Source organism: Dromiciops gliroides, chromosome X, assembly GCF_019393635.1.
Source record: "Dromiciops gliroides isolate mDroGli1 chromosome X, mDroGli1.pri, whole genome shotgun sequence".
NCBI lineage: Eukaryota > Metazoa > Chordata > Mammalia > Microbiotheria > Microbiotheriidae > Dromiciops > Dromiciops gliroides.
Genome location: NC_057867.1, coordinates 588,679 through 610,872, shown reverse-complemented (window position 1 = coordinate 610,872; position 22,194 = coordinate 588,679). Strand labels below are relative to the sequence as shown.

At 49.3% G+C, this 22,194-nt stretch overlaps 1 protein-coding gene across 15 annotated transcripts in view; it reads right to left on the bottom strand.

Moving 5' to 3' along the window:
* The window catches only part of HUWE1 (HECT, UBA and WWE domain containing E3 ubiquitin protein ligase 1), a 114,611-nt gene extending 99,277 nt beyond the window's left edge, over positions 1 to 15,334 (bottom strand). For 12 of the 15 annotated variants that reach the window (XM_043973689.1, XM_043973699.1, XM_043973695.1 and 9 more), the window contains exons 1-2: positions 15,122 to 15,334; positions 12,437 to 12,560 (exon numbers count right to left, since the gene is read on the bottom strand). The gene's annotated coding sequence lies outside the window, so the exon portion shown is untranslated. Of the gene's footprint in view, positions 1 to 12,436; positions 12,561 to 13,453; positions 13,472 to 14,222; positions 14,370 to 14,769; positions 14,895 to 15,121 lie in introns of those variants that run through there. The other 3 variants (XM_043973691.1, XM_043973690.1, XM_043973692.1) reach the window with 3 other exon arrangements.
* Positions 15,335 to 22,194: the final 6,860 nt, after the last annotated feature.

Below are 22,194 nucleotides of genomic sequence, written 5' to 3'. Positions count from 1 at the left end.
TGTCTTCTGTTCCCATGGTTCTATCCCCTTTCCCTCCATTTGGAAGTGGGGGAGGAGAGAAAATAAATATTTGTTCATTGAAAATAAAAGTTCAAGGGATCCAACCATTCTGGAGAGCAATTTGGAACTATGCCCAAAGGACTATAAAACTGTGCATAGCCTTTGATCCAACAATACCACTGGCTAGGTTTATATCCCAAAGACAACCCCCCTCCCCCCAAGAGAAAAAGACCTATCTGTGCAAAGATATTGATAGCAGCTCTTTTTGTGGTGGCAAAGAGAAAACAAAAGAATGCCCATCAATTGGGGAACAGCTAAACAAACAGTGGTGTTTGATTGTAGTGGAATATGATTGTGCTCTAAGAAATGACAAGCAGGATGATTTCAGAAAGGCCTGGAAAGACTTATATGAACTGACGTATAGTAAAGTAAGCAGAACCAGAAGGTTGTGCACAGTGACAGCAACACTGATGAAGAACTGTGAATGACAACTATTCTCAGCAATGCAGTAGTCCAAGACAATCCCAAAAGACTCATGATGAAGCATGCGATCCACCTCTAAAGAAAGAAGTAATATTCATCGAACACAGACTGAAGCCGGCTATTTTCACTGTCTTTCATTCCCCCACTAAGTTTTCTTATACAAAATGACTAATATGGCAATGTTCTGCATAACTGCACATGTATAACCTATACCTAATTGCTTTTCGCCTCAGGGAGGGGGGAAGGAGGGATAGAATTTGAAACTCAAAACTTTAAAAATGTTTATTATTATTTTTTAAAAATAAAAGTTCCAGGGGGCAGCTAGATGGCACAGTGGATAGAGCACCAGCCCTGGAGTCAGGAGGACCTGAGTTCAAATCTGGCCTCAGACACTTAACACTTACTGGCTGTGTGACCCTGGGCAAGTCACTTAACCCCAATTGCCTCACACACACAAAAAAGTTCTAATTTAAAGAACTAAAAAGTCAAGCTAAAGAGATTTTTTTTTCAAGCAAGATATCCTTTATTATCAGCAGCTTGAAACGTGGAAATAGGGAGATATTGTTGACTTGCTTTCATTTTGTGCCTACAGACAAGGAGTGAGAGCTGGTGGGGGTGGGGGTGGGGGTTTAATCCCTAGTAGGGTATGCCTTCTGATTGTCCTGACATCCTTTCTGATGGCCTATATTTCAGCTTGTCTGTCCATGTTTGAATGATCCCTAAAGGATCAACTAGAGAGCAATAAAAAACAAGTTAAAAGGGGCTCCTCTAATTGCAGAAGCAGATTACAGATCAAGTTTCTTGGACATTCAAGGCTTAGGACTTGAAAAAGACAAAGAGCATGCCTCATGTAACAGCACAGTCCAAAGATGTGCTCATTCATTCTTAGGGTCCCTGCAGACTTCTGTCAAGTCCCAAGTAAGAATGGGGAAAGGAAGGTGTTAGATGAAGGGAATCCTAGGAAATCATTCCACAAAGGAAAGGAGGCACCAAAAAAAACCCCAAGCATGGCCACCACTTAGCTATCTGAGAACACAAAGCAAATATGGCCTCAATTTGCATTTTTGGAACAGCTGGCAAACTGTCTTAGATCTCACGTTACCAGAAACACAATTCTCTAGTTGTCATGTTTGCTGCCAAAAAAGCAAGGACACTGAATGTACAATATTTGTTGTAATTCAACTCTTTTCCTTAAAGAGGAATAAGCACACAATGTGTCTATGTTTTGAAAGCCCCCACACCTGGCTGGATTTGTACAGAGATGCAGAGATGAAAATTGGGGCTCCAGAGAGACTAGGGAAGAACAAGCCTCTTTGTGATCACAAGTGAGAATTTAGAGCTGGCAGAGGCCAACCCTGGAGAGAGTCTAGTCTGACCACCTCAGCCAACCAGGAAAGGGAGGCCCAGAATCAGGCCTTGAGGAAGCTCTTTGGTGTTACTTTATGAAATGGATAGGATAACAGGAGAGGGGGTCATCAAATGGGGAGGGGTGGGGAACACCTCTGTAGCAAATTTCCCAGGTAAAGATATGATATCCAGGCTAGAGACCAACTATCAGATGAGCAAAATCTACTCCCCAATAGTCAAGTGGCCAAATCATATAAACAGCTCTGAAAAGAACTGTCATCTACTAATAATCAAAAGAAAGAATGCTCCAAATTACTAACAATATATGAACCCCACCTACCCCCACAGAGGAGAATCAAGGCTGGTGGAGCAGAAGACAGAGGGAAAACAAGTCCCAGAGTGACCAGGTGGTCAATAGGTTACAGTGGGAACTTTGGAATTCTTGAACATGGACGTAGTGCTGTTTGGGGTGATAGCAAGATAGGGTTAGGGTTAGGATTAGCTTTGTGTGTGGCTGGCAAGGATGGAGGAAGAGGTCAAGGGAAATCAGATGAGGAAGTGAGTGATTAGAGTATTTGAGGGAGAGTCAACATGTGTGCTGAAGTCCTCCAATATGCAGGTGGGAGTTGAGGAGAAAACTAGTGGTCTGCAACAGTTACCAGGATTTTGATTGGGTAGTAGAGATAAATTAAAAAGGGAAAGGCTAGGTAAAGGGATAGGAGCGGAACAGCATTGAGCAGCAATTGTGTGAGGGTGCTGAGGACCTAGAGAGAAGCAGCATGATCGAAAATATTTACACTGGCCAGTCTTTTTTCTAGCTGTCAATATGGAATCCTTTGTAAATTGGTCATGCACTTTCTCAAGAAGGTGAAGCACCAAGAAGAGGACTCAATGGATACACCTCAATTTTCCTTTGTACTGGGCACCCCAGTGAGTGAAGAATGGCCAAGTGAGTTGTGCCCTAATAAGAAACATGGGACAGTCCAGTATGGACTGAAGCAAAGGAGCTGAACATAGACAACTGGAACAGCAGAAAGGAACAACTCTCCAATACGGCCCATCTACTGGGGAGGAGGCTATCTTCTCAAGTGACTGGAGCACCACAAGGAGACTCTGCCTTGAACCCAACTGCCTTGGGTTCTCACATCCTCAAAAAAGCTTTGCGTACACACACCTCCGCCCCCAAATCAGGCTCTGTGCCAGGTCTTTCACCCCAGTGGGGAAACTCCCAGGACAGAGAAAGCCCCAAAACAGAGGAGGACCAAACAGAATTAAAGGAGCACCCCATCCCCTCACCCGCCCAACAGGAGATCATTGGCAAGAGATGCCCCTAAGTTTGGAACCCTCACCCTACTGTTTCATCAAGGAAACACTATGTGTTCCTGGAAGAAACAAAGGGGAGGAATGTGCTAAGATTATTGGAATTTGGCAGACTGATTGGGATGAGCCACACCTGGCCTGCCCTGCTACTGATGTCAGCAGGACAAACCACTCTCCACAGGCAGTTCAGAGAGGAGGGAGCTTTGGACCTAGAGGTCCCTCATTATTTCCGGGACCCCAATATTACAGTGAGCCACTCAATGAACTCTCCCTATATTACATTTCTGCCTGGAGGGGAGGAAGGAGCAGGGATCAGAAGAGAACAACCCCAAATCCCAAGAGTGAATTTCAAGGGGGTGTGGCTGAGAAACCCACGCTCTGGAGACAAATCCCCACATTACTGGCTAAATCTAACAGTAATACAAAAGCTGGTTTGGGCCTTCCCTATGCCACAACCCAGTTGGAGGACAATCTGCTGTCCCCATTCAGCCTTGCCCATCATCTCCAGGAGATTAAATAATCCCCCTTCACATTTCAAATGCAGAAGCCAACCTTCAGAAGGGTTGGTTCTTGATGAGCAGTGACTGACAAAGCCTGGCCACCCAAGCTGGTTTCAGTTTTAACAGCTTTGCTGTGACATCATGAAGCCTTCTTCTCTTCACCAGCTTCCTCTCTAGGCTAATCAAGAACCAAGGCAAAGAAAGTCCCTTCCGGCTCACTAACTCATTTTCATGTGGCCTTCAGTCGTTTCAAGCACCGAAGGACTGGAAGCCCCTGGCTTTCCTATAACCCCTTACGTAGTTTTTGTATTTCTCAATCCAAACAGCAGGCTGGAAGGCAGAATGTCAGCAAGGAGTACCAGGATGTCAAGGCTCTTGTAGTTTGGGAGGAGACCAAGGATAATGCTCAGACCTGTGCTGCCACTCCATGTTTTGTCTCAAGCCATACAAACTGGGGCATCTAGGGGGTATCACAGGGCACAGAGTGCTGGGCCTGGAGTCAAAATCTGATTTTAGATATTTAATTAGCTGTGTGACCCTGGGCAAGTCACTTTCCCTCTGCCTCAGTTTCTTCAACTGCAAAACAGGGATAATAGCATCTAATTTGTAGGGTTGTTTTGAGGCTCAAAGAGCCCACTCCATGCCTGGCAAAGAGCCTAGCTTCTTAAAACTATTGGGGTCACAAAGGGGGCAGCTAGGTGGCGCAGTGGATAAAGCACCGGCCCTGGATTCAAGAGGACCTGAGTTCAAATCTGGCCTCAGACACTTGACACTTACTTGCTGTGTGACCCTGGGCAAGTCACTTAACCCCCAATGCCCCGCAAAAAAAAACCCCAAAAAACAAACAAAAAAAACCTATTGGGGTCACAAAAAAATTTCGCAATAGTAAAAGGTTCCATCTACCTATTTTATATTACCTATATACCCAAGGTCATGAGTGGAAAAAGTTTAAGAAGTGCTGGCATAGAGCTCATGGCATAGAATCATGATAACAATGTTGGTCTTAAAGGTTTGTTCCCAACACAGTGGTTCTGCAAGTTGTTCCTCATTGCCAGCTTGGTAGGTGCTGGCCTCTGTACCGCGAAGCAGGACATCTCCCTGCCTAATACCTTCAATTGCCTGAGGCCAAGTAAGAGACTTCTGGGCAGCATTCCCAAGTCAACGGGTCAGCCAGGTCTCAAACCCAGGCCTGCAGCAGCAGCACAGCAACATTTATAGTCAGTGTGTATTGGGCCTAACTCACATGCTCCCTAAATAACGAGCTTTATCTGTGTGCCTCTGAAGACCAGACAAGGGCAAAAAACTTATCTCCCTAGTGAACCACCTGAAGGAAACAACGATTTTGTCCTTGCCCACTAGATCGGAACTGTTTAAATTCATGCTCCCTTCAAACAACAAAATCATAACCTAGGCCCTTCTGCTAAGTCCCTTTGAGGAGCTCTGGGTGCTTGCCCCATTCACAGAAGAGTCACCATCAGGGCCCTGGGAGCATCAGAGCAAGCAAGCCCTTTAGAAGCCTCATCTCCAAATTCCCTTTAAAAAGCAGTTCTTGCCTTCTAGCTGCTAGGCTGCTCCACTAACTCAGGGCACCAGTACCTGACTCCAGGCAGAGAGACAAGACAAAAAAAGGAAAAGGCGCCTGCTCTCAGGGAGCTGCCACTGAGGCAAAGCTCCCAGCAGTCCAATGCCAGCAAGAACAAGGGACCCACAATCACAGCACCCAGGATTGCATCGAGAAAACCATCTGAGAGCAAGTGGACAAGCCCCACTTTAAACCTGAGACGCAGCACAGCTGTGCTTGTCACAAGGAAGGTGGCGTCCCACACAAACTTGCCTTCAGAAGTAGGTCTCTAGGGAGTGGATGGGAAGTGGTTTCATTTTGGAAATACGACGATCCCAAGAAAGTCCCCGGGAGCGACACAGAACAAGTGATTGCAAAGCACAGGCCCATAATGGGGCCAGGAAAGGCAGGCCAACAGAATGGCTACCTCCTGTATCTGCAGTACCTCAGAGGCACATGCTGCCCCCAAATCTAAGGGCTAGCTACTGGACGGAGGGGCAGAGGATGCCATTTCAAAGCCCAGTTCTTGCTACTACCCACCTTTAAGAACTTGAGCAAAGAGCTCAATGTGGGAGTAAATGGATAGAAGGAAGGCCTACAGCTATCAGCCATTTGTAGGGCTAGAAAGCTGTAAATAAGAGCACACCCTAAGGCCTGGGGAATGGCTGAACCAATGACTGTAGGTGAATAGGATCGAATTATTACTGCCCCAGAATGACAAATGTGAGGAATGAAAAGAAACATGGGCAGGCTTGTGGCAAGTGACTGCTACTGAGAAAGCAGAGGCAAAGGAACAATTCAGTGACAACAGCAGCAGCTTAGCATCAAATGATCGAATGTCAATGACAAAGCTTTTCCACTGGTCTAAGAATGTGCTCAATGTTCAGGAGTTTGTATTATGGAAAATCCAACACAACAACCAATGTATAAATAAAGTGAATGGGCTTTTTCAAATATTTAGCAACAGAGCTGACTTTTCAAGGACCCTCTGCTTATATTAGCTGGTGGGGTCTCATGGAGGACAAGGCTACTAAGGTCCCACTCTTGGAAGATGGCTCCCCCCAGAATACAAATGGAAGACCAATTCCCCGTGTCCTCCATTTTGAAGAGGCCATTGCTCATCAAGCCTCACAACACGCCACCTCCTCAACCACTGAGTGATCCCCAACTATTCAAAAGCCTCTGTCCTAACTAGACACACAGGAAAAACCAAGTTGACAACAAATGTGTCTTGCCCAGCCTGTGTGGAGTGGTCGGATAGAGACTGGACTCACCCATCAGTACACAGATTGTGGACAGACACCATAAAGAGACGATAAACCTGGCTCACAACCGATGAGGAGCAAGAGGAGGCCTTAGGAAAACCACATGGGGGTTGGAATAACCTCAAGTTTCTCCTTAAAACAAAGGTTCAACTTTTAAACAGTGATGGTCTTCCCGCTACTATATGCTACAAACCACAATTTCACAGGCTACTCAAAGGGCCACCAAAGATGAACAAGTAGCAGCATGTGGAAGGATGTCCTCAAAAAATAAAAGCTGCCTGGCTAGGGAAGTAGGGCACTGATGGACCAAGCAATGCCAAGAAATCTTGAGGCAGGAAGGGGGGCCCCTGAATTTGGGGCATCTGGCTTTCCAGGATACTGACAAGAGACCCAAAAGCTGAGAAGATATGGCATGGTCATAACTGACACTAAGAGAGGGCCTACTGACATAACTGCAAGAGGGCTGGAACCTCTCAAGAGAACATCCTGTAGTTCTACACTTAACTGGCAAGAAAAAGAGCTTAAGCAAAATCTGAAATGCCAGGGAGAAAAAAAACAACCTTGGAAATGAACACAACTCTCAGGACTGAAACATGCCAACTACAAGAGCAACAATGCACACAGATAGGTAAAGGAACAAGGGCAGACCAGGTAAAGCCAAGCAAAGAAGGAGTGCCTCTCTCCCCCTCCCTCCCTCCCACTCAAGAGTGGGAGGGAAAACCCAAACCCTCCTGCTTTGTGCTGCTGTGGCCTTGGGAGAGAAGTCTCCGCCCTCTCTAGGCCTCAGGCTCCTCTGCAAAAGCTGGGAGCAGATGGCTTGGATGTGAGGTGTGAAATACGTACACTCAACAGCTGAACCATATTCAAATGTAATTGGGAAAAATATTTATCCAAATAAATAAAAATACCATAGAAGCTAGCTAACTGCAATATGTGGTTTTCTAAGTTCATATGCAGTCACAAGGCTCTTTATATATAAGGTTGACCCTTGTGGCTCAGAAACCTTTTTAAAAAGTTCATTTATATAAGACCATCAGTGGTTATGTGGCTAAAAGGTATGACTGTGACATAAGACAAATATGAAGCCACGATGTCAATGGAGTCGCCAAGGCTGTCCTGAGAGATAAGAAAGATACCTCTCTCCTTTCTTTGTAGAGGTGGGTTTGATGGAAGTGGTAGATCACTGGGCAAGAGGAGGGATGGATGGCTTTGGAAATGAAGGTAATGAAACAAAAATATCACCAGAAACCAAAAAGTGGTCTGTCTCTGCTCTGAAGATGACAAGTCAACACAAACTGCAACTTTTTATCCCCAAGGACAGGAAAAAAAAAATCGCGATCGTCTCATTCCCGTCATGAAGCATATTAAAGCCTGCTATGCGCCAAGCACTGTGTTAACAGGCAAAGCCTCACGTAGAAGGAAGCCAGGGCAGCTGGTATGGAGAATCCATTTCAGGGATGAAAGCCAACCAGTGAAGATAGCCTGGAATTGGGAGCTAGAGGGGCCCAGAGTACCCAGAGTAAACCCCTAGAGTAGGAGGAAGGGGCCATGGTCTGAAGGGCCCACCGGACAAACCAAATAGTGGGCATTTTGGATTTGCTCCTGGGGGTACAAAGGAGTCACTGGAGTTTCGTACGATTTTAGGCTTCTCCAGTTTGTCAGGGTCTCAGCGAATACGATGACTAGAGCAGAGCCATCCTGCAGAACAATTCCCATCCTTGTTCTGGCCTTGCATTTGGATGAATTATGACCAAGGTCTCGTTGTTAGCCTCCATTTAGTTTGTACTCAAACTCCCTGTTCCTCTTCACAACCCTAACTGTGCTTCTCTTGTCCATGTGCCATGGATTTTTGGAACCCAAATTCCCAACTACTTCCCATTTATTCCAACTACATTTCATTTTCTTAGCTATGGCTCATCATTGTAGCCTGGCAACATTGTTTCAGAGCCTAACCCTGCCAACCCACTCTCTGGCATCCCCAGGGACCCAACCTTCAAATCAATCACAAGTGAAAAGCCAGGAGGGAGAATAGGACAATGAAGCTGATGAACAATATGGGAACAAACCACCCTCTGACACTGTTGGAGTTGTCAAAAAACCCTAACCAATCAACCACTGCCATCAGGGCTTCTCATTACCAGCATCTGATATTTTTCTATCCAATTCTTCTTCTCTGCAAATGGAGTTCAGACCCAAGCTGTCCTGAGAAAGCAGGCACGTGCAGGTTAAGAAAGCTGGGGAAAAGGAGAGAGGCAGGCTGGGCTTCTTTTGGTCACCACATTCACAGTGAGTCACTTAGGATGCAAATCAATTGATTTAAAGATCCCCTTCCAGTCATCCCAGAATCCCTTCAAGGCCCAAAAGCACTGTTGTGGCACAGGGCACATAGGCCTTGCCCAACTGAAAGGGTGGCAGGTGCTAGAGTTAGGCCAGGCAGCCAGCCCATAAGCAGCCCTGACTTATTTGCTCCAATTGATTGCAACAGCCTCTTGAACCAAAGCTGGTCAGCAAGTCCATCCAGTTTTAGTCCCACAAAACATGAAAGGCCGGGGCAAGGCACGGATGACGTCTAACAGGGAGGGCACCACCTGCTTTCCAATCCACCCTTCATCAGTGGGGATAGGATGGCATATCTTATCTGTAAACAATAACACCAATGAACCAAGCTGAATGCCAAGTCTTCCCGCCCAAGTAGTCGACATTTAGTCAGCTCCCATATACCAGAAGCTGGGGCTGGAAAGAGAAGTGAGACTGAGACTGCCCTCAAAGAGCTTACATTTAGCCTCTTCAAAAGAGTTTAGGGAGGGAGAGCATGTCATCAGGGGAATCAGGAAGAGCTTTATGAAGAACATGTGAGAATTCTGTTGGGGTGCCACATCTGAACTTCATTCCAAACCCCTGCCCAAGGGGGCAGGAAAGAAAAGGTTGGAATCACAGTCACAGGTCTTCCTGGGGTGAACTGGTCCACAATCATTCCTCAGTCATGTGCCCCCCCCCCCCCCTCAAGGCCTTGCACTAGTTCCACAGACAGTCTTCTCCATAGGAAGACCAAAAACTAGCCTCCCTGGAACAGAGTCCTGGAGTCTTACTGTCACTCATTTTGTTGTCTTTATGTCACCTTTCTTTCTGAATAGATCCACCCTCCTTCCCAAAGCCAGCAAGCAAGCTGTCCTTTCTAACAATGATTAGAAAACACCCATTTAGCCACATGAAACCTATCTGCCAGTACAAGTGGTCCCCTAGCCCTCTACATTTCAACCTTTCTCCACACCAATCTGGGTCACTATAATCCCCATGTCTTGTGGATGAGTTCTGGCCATTTGTGTTGGAGCCATTGTGTAAATTACTTCATAAACCAAATTCAATGCCTAACCAACAGGTCAATCGTTCTGCCAAGGGAAACTAAGGACCTGAAGAGCAAGTCTAAGCTTCCCCCAAACAGCAGAATATCTGAAGTAGAAAGGATGTCTAATACACGCCAGAATCCCCCAAACCCAACAAGGTCTAGCTTTCCATGACCTCAGGAGGAGGAAAGCTTCATTTGGGGGCAGGGCTATGCTTTCTCTGGCTGAGACTAGGCCTTCCTCCCTTGCCCAAACTGGAAGGGTAGCAGTCACTCCCTGCCCAACCCCATCACTGCTTGACCTGTCTTCATTTCTGACCTGAACAGGTAGCTAGCTCTCAGAGCCTCATCATCTTGGTGCTGCCCTCAGTAAAGACTCCTAATTAGTTTAGCCCACTTCAGCTCAACACTCCCAAACTCTGCCTCACCCTCCTCGGGGGCACAGATTAAAGGCGGGTACCACCACACTTGGCAAATAGATTTGTCTCTCTGGTTTCCACTTCTTATTTCTAGTTCTGCTCTCTGCAGAACAAGTGAAATAATGATTCTACTATATATACTCTACTAGAGATAATAGAGGCATTTTCTCTTCTCCAACCCCTATGAATGAGCCTCACATCATCCTACCATCTTCCCCCTTTCCTGCTGCTCACATGCAGCTCAACAGTATTGGAGAGAGCAACAGAAGGGCTGAAGAGGTCCGCTCCCAATTAGTGTGAGCTCATGTGACTGGACCCAATGGTGACGTGGCAATCTCTCATTTCTCCTCAAGTTCACCTGGCCCAACAAGGGACTTTGCCTCATACTTCACTGAGGAAATTGAGGTCTCTGTGTTGTCTTTTCTCCTCCCCTATATGGAATAAGCCCATGCCATCAGTCCCAGTTCACATGGCCACCACCCTGAGGCATTCTCCCCAGGACTGTTGCTTCTAACCTAAGCCTAAGTTTGTCACCCTGGACTCCTCAATACTTCTCATCCCCCCCCCCCCCATATCCAACTGGGTTTCTAAGGCCTATCCACTTTACCTTTGCAACATCTCTCTGCTGACATCCCCCACCCCCCCATCACCTCACACCAGAACTACTGCAACAATAGTCTGCAGGTGAGTATGCCTGCCAAGTGGCTCTCTACTCCAACCCATCCTGCATTCAGGCACTACAGTGCTTTTTCTAAAGCTCAATAAACTCCAGGAGCAAATAAAAACTGTTCTGCTTGGCATTCAGAGCCCTTCAGAACCCAGTCCTGCCTCCCTCACTCCCCAGCCTCCATCTCTTGAGCTCTGGGCATTTTCTCTGGATGTGCTCCATGCCTAGAATGCTCTCCCTCTTTATCTCTGCCTTCTGGCTTCCTTCAAATCCCACCTTGTACAGGAAGCCCTTCCTAATCCCTCTGAATTCTAGCTCCTTCCCTTGGCTGATCACCTCTCTGTCCTCTTCAATCCTCTAACCCTCTCCTCCACACTGAGTGATGTCATTTTACTGGTTCCCTATTACAGGATCAAATACAAAATGCTGTTTGTTTTCCAATGAAGCCTAAGATCATATTAATGCTTTTTGATGAAGAGAGCAATCGACTGGTGGCACAGTAATCATTAATAACTGCGTTATGAGTGCTATAAGCAAAATAAGAAGGTGAGGAAGAAAGCAGCAGCACCTCCTGCCTATGAATCCCCTTGGGAAACATCACCTCCAGCCTTTTGCCAGTTTAGAATGAATTCTAATCTCAGCAAAAGTAAAAGCACCTTGAGGCCACCAAAGATAGGCCTAACAATGAAGACATTTTTTCTCAGAGTAGATTAGAAGAAGCAATTGTTAAAGCTGTTTGTGAGGGCTGATGTTCTTCAGAATCTAGAACCCTAGGCCAGAGGCTCCAGATAAGCCAATCTTAGGGCAATGTGAACAAAGAGGGCTTTAAAAGCCCCTAAAGCCATTCTAATGACATTTTAGCCACAAAGGCAGAAAGGCAGACATGGCTAGATCCAAACACTCCCTAAGTACTTACGAGGTCCCAGATCTTCAATGCTTTGTGAGCCAGTAAGTTGCGCTGGCATCAAAATGAGGCCCCACAAATCCCCCCCTCCCCCCAATAAGTCTTACTTTATCAAAAGGGACAGGGATTTCTTATTTCAACAAAAGGACACAAAAGACACACACTAGTGGGGTTTCCTAACATCCCAGCTCAGGTCAAGGGCTTTATGGAATTCATCAGCAGCTCTTGATTCCTTACTTGGTTGCTCTCCTGGACAATCTCTGAGACAATATCGACTGTGTAGCGCTCACCTCTTCAAGTCATTTCTTCCTGGCTGCAGGACCATGTGCCCACCCCCCCCACCACGAATGTGAGCTCCTTAAGGACAGTCAGGGACTGTCTTTTTTCTTTCTTTGGGTCCCCAGCACTTAACAGTGTCTGGCATATATCACAAACTTCAGAAATGACAAAAAAAGTTTTGGGGAGAGACTTTGAAAAGGGGACTCATCCCTGTGATCCCAGGTCAGACGCCAGGCAACATCAACCTTCAAAGCAGTTTAATTAATGAAGAGAAGCCTGCTTGTCCCCCACACCCCAAAAAGGGAAAGACAGACAGACAGACACACACACACAGTGGTGGAAACAAACCTAAAATCACAGCCAATCCATAATGGTCTCAGGCTTAAGTGCTGAATGAATCCCAAGACAACACTTTCCAGAGCCTTCTCAGACCCAGTCGCTAATGTCTGCACGATCCTCTACAGTTCAGGGCCTACAAGAAAACAAACAACATTCCCCAGTTATACCCATTTCAATACTACTGGTTTAAAGGCAATGCCCTCAATTTTAGAACTGGCACTGTGTATTGATTCAGTAACTCAATTCTACCCAGTGCTACAAAAACCAGCCCCTGGCTCCTCAGTACCTTTCATAAAGATTCCAAAGGTAAATTAAGCAAAGTACATGCAACTAGCCCTTAGTCTCAATTCAAGTTTGTGACCCCATATACATTGAGATTAAAGGTAGCTTTGGAGGCAAACTGAAGATGCATCTTTCGCAAACAATTTCCTCCACTTTATCCACCTGTGCTAAATATGACCAGTTCAGTGCACTTGGCCCTGAGCAAGATTTCGGGTGATCACCTAGTTCCAAATTGATCTTAGCATAGCTATGTTCTCTAGGACAAACTCAAGGTACCTTCCCCCCCTCCCAGATTGCCACACTCAACCTAGAACGCCCTATACCACACCTAAGGCCCAGTGCATTCTAATTGCAAATGACACCTACCTTGAAACTGTGGTTTAACCACCCTGTTGGTCTCAACTTAAAATCAATGCTTGGGCCTTAGGCAGAGAGGTTCCAAAGGTGCCCTTTGTTCCATCACAGCCTAAACACTTTTTAAACAATGCCTCCTTCTAAAGTCAATGCTTCTGCTCCATACGAGTTCCTATCTGGCCCTTTGGCTGAAGGCACCCAGAGTTCATTTCTTATTTCACCTCTACTTCATCTTGACCCTGCCGGTTCCCCAGTGGTGCCTGCTAGCCAAAAGGCCACTGGAATTCCATCCCAAGCCACACATGGTTAGAAATTAACACCACCGACCCTATTCCAGCTACTAGTTAGCATTTGTAAAGCACCAAGGCCAGCAAAGACCTGGATATCTACCTGGCTCCAAAGGCCTTTCCCAGGCTGGGTGACTTGAGCCGCTTGGGTCTGGAATAAAGGGCAGTCAAGCAGTCACCTAAGGCGGCGGGCCCAGGTACCATGCCGAACAAGGGCAATCGCTGCACTCATAAGGTCCTTAAAAGGGACCCCAGAAGATGCCAGGAGAGCTGACTAATGGGTGGCTCCCTGAAACCGCATGACAGGCAAGTCTGGCACCGATGAAAGGCAGATGTCAGAACCGGCTACGGAATGGGACGCTCTAGAAGGCCCCAAGGCAGGGGGCCTTAAGTTCGACAGGGGACCTAGGCGGGGGTGGGGGTGGGGGTGGGGGGGTGCGCGCGTGTGTGCGTGTGCGCGTGTGTGCGTGTGCGCGCCTGCGCGTGCCCTTATATGCGTGTGGAATAAGCCAAACGGAAAACAAGAGTGGGGCGCCCCACCGGCTGCGATTTCTTTTGTGAACCTCTGGGTGTCCCAGCCTCCGGCCCGGGAACCCCCCCCCCTTTCGGAAATTCAGGGCCGCCTGGGCGGTGACTGCCACGGATTCCGCACCGAGGGGGCGGGGGGGGGAGGGGGGCAGGAGACCGGGGGGGGGGGGATCCCGGAAAGGGGCCCCACCTCTAATGAATTGGGGGGGCGGGAGGGGCCGCACGTGGCAGAGCCGAGCCGGGCAGGGCCCTGACTCCGAGGAAGGGGAGGAAGGCGGAGGAGCGGATGAGAAAGGGCAAGGGGGCGGGAAGGGGAGAGCGGGAGAGGCCCCCGCCACCCTTACCTAGCTCCACGGAGGGGCCCCAGGCGGGGGCAGCGACGCGGCCGGCGGCGGCTCTAATGCGGGCCCTCGCAAGCGGCCCCCACCGCTGCCGCCATCTTAACAGCGGCCGGCCCTGGCTCCGGCGCTACCCGTCCGCGGTCCGTCCTCCCTCCCGCCCTCCTGCTCTCTCGGCCTCCCGCCCGATCCCGCGAGATCTCACCCAGAGAGGAGAGGAGAAGGGGCGGGGGAGGGGGACTCCCGCGAGATCTCGGCCGAGGCTGCCCCACCCCCGCACCCCCCCCACCGCGGTGCGCCGCCGCCACCGCCCTCAGGCCCGTAGCGAGGCGAAGCCTAAGCGGGCGGGGGCGGGGCCGGAGCGCGCGCCCACCCGCCGCTTCTTCGAACGCCGAGCCGCCCCGCCCCCCCCCCCCACCGCCAGCCGTTCGTCCCCGCTAACCCTCGCCTGGGACTTGGCGAACTAGGAAAAAGAACTTGGCCCCCTACTCCCCACCCCAGGGCAAGGGCGGCGACGATATCGCGAGGCAGGATTCCCCGCTCGGCCACGCACCTCCCGACGCCCCAAAGCGCGCTCCCGCACCCCGAGGCCTCCGCTATCTCCAGAAGCTGGGGGGGGGGGGGCGGGGGACAGCGGAAGGTTGTCCCGCCCGGCCCTTCAAGCTCTCTCCCAGCCACCGCTGACGAGAGGTGTCGCGAGACCTGGGAAGAAGGCGGGGCGAGCAAAGCAGGAAGCGAGGGGATTCCGCGAGAAGTCAGCCGGCCCAGACCTTCCCACTAGCTTTCCCTCGGCACGGCGCTCGCCGAGCCTTTTCTCTGACGAAGTCTCGCGAGGCTTAGGAAGGCGGAGCAAAGGGAGGGGGTGAATACGCGGTAGAAAGAGGCATCGCGAGATGATAGCTCACCCTCTTAGGTCTCTGCTCCTGCGGGGAGGGGGAGGGGCAGGGATTAAAAAAAAAAAATCAAAGGGCCCAACCGAGGCCTACTCAGCTCCCCCCAGTCGCGAGCCAGCGAAGCTTCGCGCTGCCCCACCGGGCCTCTCGCCTGTAGAAGCGGCCCCGTCGGAGATGTATGTGGAGAAAGTCCCGCACCACGGCTCCGCACCAGCACCGCCGCTGCCGCCGCCCCAGCTACCAGGGGCCCCGACGGGATTGGCCGGCCGGCCGGGTCTCGGAGAGCCGATTGGTTCCAGAGATCACGCGAGAAGACCTCCAAATCTCGAGAGCCCTCCCTTGGCCCGCCCTCTGTGCCTTCTCTCCCTTCTCCCTTTTCCCTCCTCCCTTTTCCCTCCTCCCTTTTCCCTCCTCCCTCCTGCCTTCTGCCTCCTCCCTCCTGCCTCCTCCCTCCTCCCTCCTGCCTCCTCCCTCCTCCCTCCAAAAGGCGGAGGACGAGGGACTGGGGAAAGGGGAGGAGCCAGATGGGCTGGGTCGGAGGGACCCAAATTGTCAAAGGGAGCTAGGCCGTTTCGCCGGGCTCAGGCCCGGCGTCCGGCACCCGGGCCCTCTTAGGGGTTTTTCCCGACCTTTCCGGGCTGCAGCCTGGCGCTGCGGGGCACCGCGGGGTGCCAAACCTAGTGCCCCTTGGCCCTTCCCCTGCAACTCCTGCGGTCGAACCACCTGCCGGCCCTAGCGGCGGCTGCTGCTTCTGCGGTGTCTGCCCTCTAGAGGGCGCATCTCATACGCACTAGGTTGCCCGGCAGTCAGGCCACGGGGATTAAGCACCTACTACGTGTCAGGCACTGGGACCCTAACCCTAAATTCATGCTGGGGACACGAAGACGGGCAAAAGCCAGTCCCTGCCCTGAAGGCGACCTAGGATCAGGAGGGGAATGGGGGCAGTAAGCCAGGGAGCTCAATGGTCAGAGCAGAGGAGGGAGCAGCTTGTAGGCCTGGGGAACATCCAGAGAGGATGCGCAGAGCCCAGAGATGGAGGTGGGACGACAAGGAGGCCGGAGTCCTCAAAGAGGAGGTGGTGGAGAGGGAGGTGTAGGAAGACTTGAGAGGGAGGAGAGGGCAATAGGGAGCCGTTGGAGTTGACGGAGTAGGGAGGTGACGAGGTCAGATCAGATCAGGAAGATCCCTTAGGTGGCTGAATGGAGGCTGGCCTGGAGTGGGGGGAGCCCCGAAGCAGACAGAGCCTCCTTCCCTCCCCCCCCCTCCGCCCCCCAGCAGCTCCTGCAGTGCTCCAGGCACCAGGAGAGGGGGGCCTGCACCAGGGTGGGGGCGGGGTCAGAGGAGAGGAGGGGGAGATCCTGGGAAGGTACAATTGACAGGCCTCAGCCTCACGTTGGCTCTGGGTATGGAGAGGGAGGAGTCCGAGAGGAGACCGGGGTTGTGGGCCTGGGGGATGGAGAGGAAGGCCCTGCCCTCCACGACAGTAAGAAAGTCGGGATCAGCAACACACCGTGGTCTGACTCTGACATCGTGGCGTCGTCGTGTTGTCTTCAGAAACAAGACCAACAACAACAACCGGCAAGGTGGCACGTGGGGAGGGTCTGGGGAGAGAGAGCGACTTCTGTCTCACACGTGGTGACTTTCAGACGTCTCCCGGACATCTCCGGAGGCCGCTGGAGATGGGAGACTGGTGGTCAGCAGAGACGCTGGGGCAGGGAAGGGAGATCCCCCAGGGAAGGAGTCTAGAGGGGGAGGAGGAGCACGGGGCCCGGGGGGCACCTACAGGTAGAGGGCATCTTCTGGAGGAAGATGCAGAAAAGGAGACAGAAGAAGTGGGCAGAGACAGAGGACGGGAGCCAGGATGGGATGGGGGGGACTGGAAACCTAGGGAGAAGAGAGGATCCAGGAGACATAGGCTACAGAGAAGTCAAAAAGGATGGGGATTGAGAGATGGGTGCTAGAGCTTCACATTAGGGCTGTGAATAAACACCTCTACTAGTAGTTTTCCCACTTAACAGATGGGCGAACCTTAGGCTCAAAAAGACTGAGTGATTTGCCCAGACGTCCAACTACCAAATACCAAGATCATCTGAACCTGAGCTTCCTGCCTCCCATTTAACCATTATGCATGTCCATTCCCCCTGCTGTCTTTAGCTTTGGTCAGACATTGTTAGAGAAGGACCTCAGGACAGCTTGGAGCCGCTTAATTGGCTCCTGACAGGCACTTGACAGACAATCAGAGACAGCAGATAGTGTTGGGCTTGAAGACAGGAAGATTAGGCTCCATTCCCACCTAAAGCCATTGTTGGATCCAGTCTTTTAATGGAGTTAACATTTTTCTTACTGACTTAAAATCATCAATAGTCTTCATCCAACTGGCAGATGCCCCCATCCTGGGATGCCTCAGCATCCAATAGGATCTTGCCACACCACTACTGAAATAAATGATATGACACTCTGTAAGAATAAAAGTGTGCCTGTACACAGTATCAACAACACTGGGTTGATCAACTGTGATAGACTTGATTCTTCTCAGAAATCCAATGGTCCAAGATAGTTCCAAGGGGCTCATGATGGAAAATGTTCTCCAAATCCAGAAAAAATAAAGAACTGTTGAATCCAGATGCAGATCAAACGATACTATTTCTCTTGTTTTTGTTGTGGTGGTTTTTCTTTTTTTGAGGTTTTGCCTTTTTGCTCTGATTTTTCTCTCACAATGTGACTAATGCAGAAGTATGTTTAATGAGATTGTACATATATAACCTGTATCAGATTACTTGCTGTCTTGGGGAGGGGGGAGAGGAGGGAGGGAGAAAAATTGGAAACTAGAAATCTTATAAAAACAAATGTTGAAAACTGAAAAAATTAGTTAATTAATTAAAAAAAGGATAAATGTGTGCACCTTACACTTGAGGCAAAAGTACAGGATTAGGGAGGCCCAAATCATAGAATCAGAGTCCTCCAGACCAACCCCTTCCTTCTGAAATGGGAAGTTCAGATCCAAGGGGGATTGACTTGCCAATACTTACTACACAACTACTTAGTGTCTGAGTCAGGATTTGAACTCTTCTTCCTGTCTCCAAGTCCAGCACTCCATGCTGGTTTTTTGTCTGAAAAAGATCTGGGGCTTTTAGTGGACAGCTAGATGACATGGCAGCCAAAGAGACTACTAGGACCTTGTGGCTTCCAGTAGCAGGGACAGGTGGACACTGCTGATCTGCAGGGTGTCTAAGAGGCTGACAATGATGGAGTCCACACATGAGGACCAATCCTTGATGAAGCACTTACTAGATACCAAGGAGACATTCCTGCTGCCCACGGCTCAGTCTCAGGAGTGGCCAAGGAGTGGGTATTGGATTCTGCAAAGTCACAACGATGCTAGGTGGAACCGTAAGGGAGTAGGCTGACACGCCCTTTTTAGGAGCAGTGGCTGTATGGCTTTGTGTTAATTGAGCTAGAAAGGGGGAGAGGGAACGGGAAGGATAGAGCTGAGGATGTCATGGAGACAGTTCTGACGTGGCTGGTGAGAAAGGATTGAGATGAGGCATAGCTGGGTCCACCTAGACAGAAGAGACCACAAGGCACCCATCTGCCAGGGCAGGAATTGCCAGAGCATGGTCTCTGTTCTCAGGAGGAAGCAACTGGCAAAACATGGCCAGGGCTAAGTGAAGGAAGTGGGACTTTTTAACATGAATAAAAGCCTCCGGCTGTACTTCTGAGCCATCCAGTGGCAGAAGCACAATCAATGGGAAGAAGGTGTCTCAAATGGGTACCCAGCCCCAGGGCTTCTATTTGGACAACCACTAATGGGCACGTTATGGTGGGAATCCCTCTAGGGTATGGCTTGGGATGGTTGCTGAGGCCTCTCTGAACTCCAGTTCTATGATGTGTTCCTTCAGAATTTGGCTATCATCTCTACTCTTATGTGAGGAAATGCTTTGATAAGTTTAAGGTAATATAAACAACTAAATTATTATTCCTCTGATCCTCCTGGCTGGGTCCAATACAAATTTATGTTCCCAAGATCATAGATCAAGATTGAAAGTTGGGGGCGGCTAGGTGGCACATTGGATAGAGCACCAGCCCTGGATTCAGGAGGACCTGAGTTCAAATCCGGCCTCAGACACTTGACACTTACTAGCTGTGTGACCCTGGGCAGGTCACTTAACCCCCATTGCCTCACCAAAAAAAAAAAAAAAAAAAAGAATTAATATTGAAAGTTGGACGGGACCCTTTACAAGCCAACCTTCCCATTTAACAGATGAGACAACAGAGTTGCAGGGAGGAGAAAGCACTTTTGCAAGGTTACATATATTATCTGAAGGGGGAGTTGAAGTCAAGACCTGCTAGTGCATCATCACCACCACTGTTTCCTAGCTTCTTCCTCAATGCTATGTCCCTCCAAGCCTTGCACTCTTCCAGAACTGTGTAGCCCATGCTCCACTGGCAGCTGCTCCAAATTTGCTCTCCCCAAGTCTCACCCCCCACCCAGTCCAAACTTCTTGTGACCCACCCCCCCAGCCCGACATGTAACTTCCTTCTGGTAAAGGCCAATCGATCCCTCCATATGTGCCCTTGACCAAATACCCATCTGCTCTCCCTTTTCCAATAGAGCAAGGGGCCATGAGGGAGACTTGTGTTCCCTGCCTGTTCACCTCAATGGGCATGGCCATGAGATAGCTGATTGTGGACCCAAAGGCCAGTGAGAGAAGGTGTCTCCAGATTCTATGGCTCTGAAGGCTGAGGAGGCTCTGGACGGCCTTGGTGGTGGCTGCTTTTTTTCTGTTATGGTGATTTTCCCCACATTGGCTTCCAGGGCCACAGAAGGGCTTCTAGCTACTTACTAGTCAGTTAGCTGGCCTAATCCCTCCTTCTCCTCCCCCTCCCCTTTCTGAAATCTTCAGTTCAAGACAAGCTGAATGCAGCCCAGTACCCCGTTGGGTGATTTACCCTGTTCCACCCCTCTGTCTTTAACCCAAACTGTCTTAAATTGTGGGTCTCGACCCCATATGGGGTTATGTAACTAAAGGTGGGGATTGCAAAATATTTGGCAACAATAAAAGGTTATATGACTGTGATGTACAACCTATATCAGACTACTTGCCTATAGAAGGGGGAGGGAAGGGAGAGTGGGAAAAAAATCTGGAACTCAAAATCTTACAAAAGTCAATATTGAAAACTATCTTTAGGGGCAGCTAGTTGGCGCAGTGGATAGAGCACCGGCCCTGGATTCAGGAGTACCTGAGTTCAAATCCGGCCTCAGACACTTAACACTTACTAGCTGTGTGACCCTGTGCAAGTCACTTAACCCCAATTGCCTCACACACACAAAAAAAACTATCTTTATATGTGATTTGGAAAAAAAAAAGTCTGGTAAAATGAAAACAACGCCCCCCCCCCCAAACCAAAACAGTTCTGTCTTCCTATTTGATATACCTACATGCCCAGGGTCACTTAAAGATTTCTCAAGTGACATGGGGTTGAGAGGGGAAAAAGTTGAAGAAGCCCTGCTCTAGTCCAGCTGACTGCTTGCTAGCCCAGATTCCCCAATTTCTATGTGGAAAGGGGTTTTGAGACTTCCTAGCAGTCAGTTACAGAGAACTTGCCCCACCTGTTAACAAGAGGAGATCCTCAGCTCAAATGACACACCCAGATTATTTAAAAAACAAACAAAAACCATCCCTGCACCAACAAGCTACAAAATACAGCAGGAAAATCCTATTAAAGGATTTCTCCTCCAGCTGCTTGTTTCTTAAAACATGACATGAATATTTCACCCTCAAATCTGTCAGAATGCCAAAGATGACAAAAATGGAAAATGACAAGTATTGGGGAGACTAGGGGAGGGCACTGGCGGAGGAGCAGGGAATTCATGGAAATGCTCTGGAAAGCCCCTGACAAAGTACACATCCTTTGGCATGAGCTCCAAAGAGATCCCAAGGAGATGGCAAGAGCCCTTGGAGATGAGCACATTTACAAGCTCTTTCTGGTGGGAACAAAAAATTGTAAACAGAATTGAGGAAATTGGCTGAACAAATCATGGGATATAAACACTATGGAATATCAGGCCCTAAGAAATGATGAAGATGGTTTGAGAGAAATGTATGGACTGATGCAGGGGAAAGTGACCGGGCCCCAGACACATGAGGGGAATCCAATGTGGAAGACCTCAGATCTGAGCAAAGCACTGACCAACCAATGTGGCCGTGGAAAGACTTATGAGCAAGCCTCCCTTTCACTTTTTGGTACAGAATCAGTCCACTTATTCCCAGACCTGTCCCATATATAAAGTAGCTTGGGGGTGTGTGTGTGTGCGATGGGGGTTGCGCATCCTTTTTAAAATAACACCAGTAAGTCGCCTTGTAAACTAGCTGTTGAACAAAATGCAGATGAGAACACAGAGCAATTTGACAACTACTTTGTTCGACTTCATCTTTCCTTGAAAAATATGTATCCAAGTGCACGGTTTCTCATCCAACCCCTTTCCCTGGTTTGTTTTGTTTTGTTTTTTGCATAGCAAAATGCTTGTGTTGGCTGAGAACTTTTAATAATAACATTTTCAATCTGGAAACCGAGGCCTGGAGCCCCTTTGCCCTCTTCTTGCTGAGCATCCAGGAAGGGAGCCGCTCGCTGTTCCTGGGCCCTTTGGCTGCTGTTTCCAGGCACCACAGCTTGAGGAGAGACTGTTGGGAGTGGGAGCTGGGGCGGGGGGGGGGGGTGTCTACTTCCATTCAACACCTCTGTTCTTGCTCCCCTTGTCTTTTATTTTATTTTTTTTTCTTTTTGCGGGGCAATGGGGGTTAAGTGACTTGCCCAGGGTCACACAGCTAGTAAGTGTCAAGTGTCTGAGGCTGTATTTGAACTCAGGTCCTCCTGAATCCAGGGCTGGTGCTTTATCCACTGTGCCACCTAGCCGCCCCCTCCCCTTGTCTTTTAATTAAGTCCCACAAAGTGCCTTCTTACGGGACCGCTTTATTTTTTTATTTTTTGTTTTTGTTTGTTTTTGCAGGGCAATGAAGGTTGTGACTTGCCCAGGGTCACACAGCTAGAACGTGTGAGCGTCTGAGGTCATACTTGAACTCAGG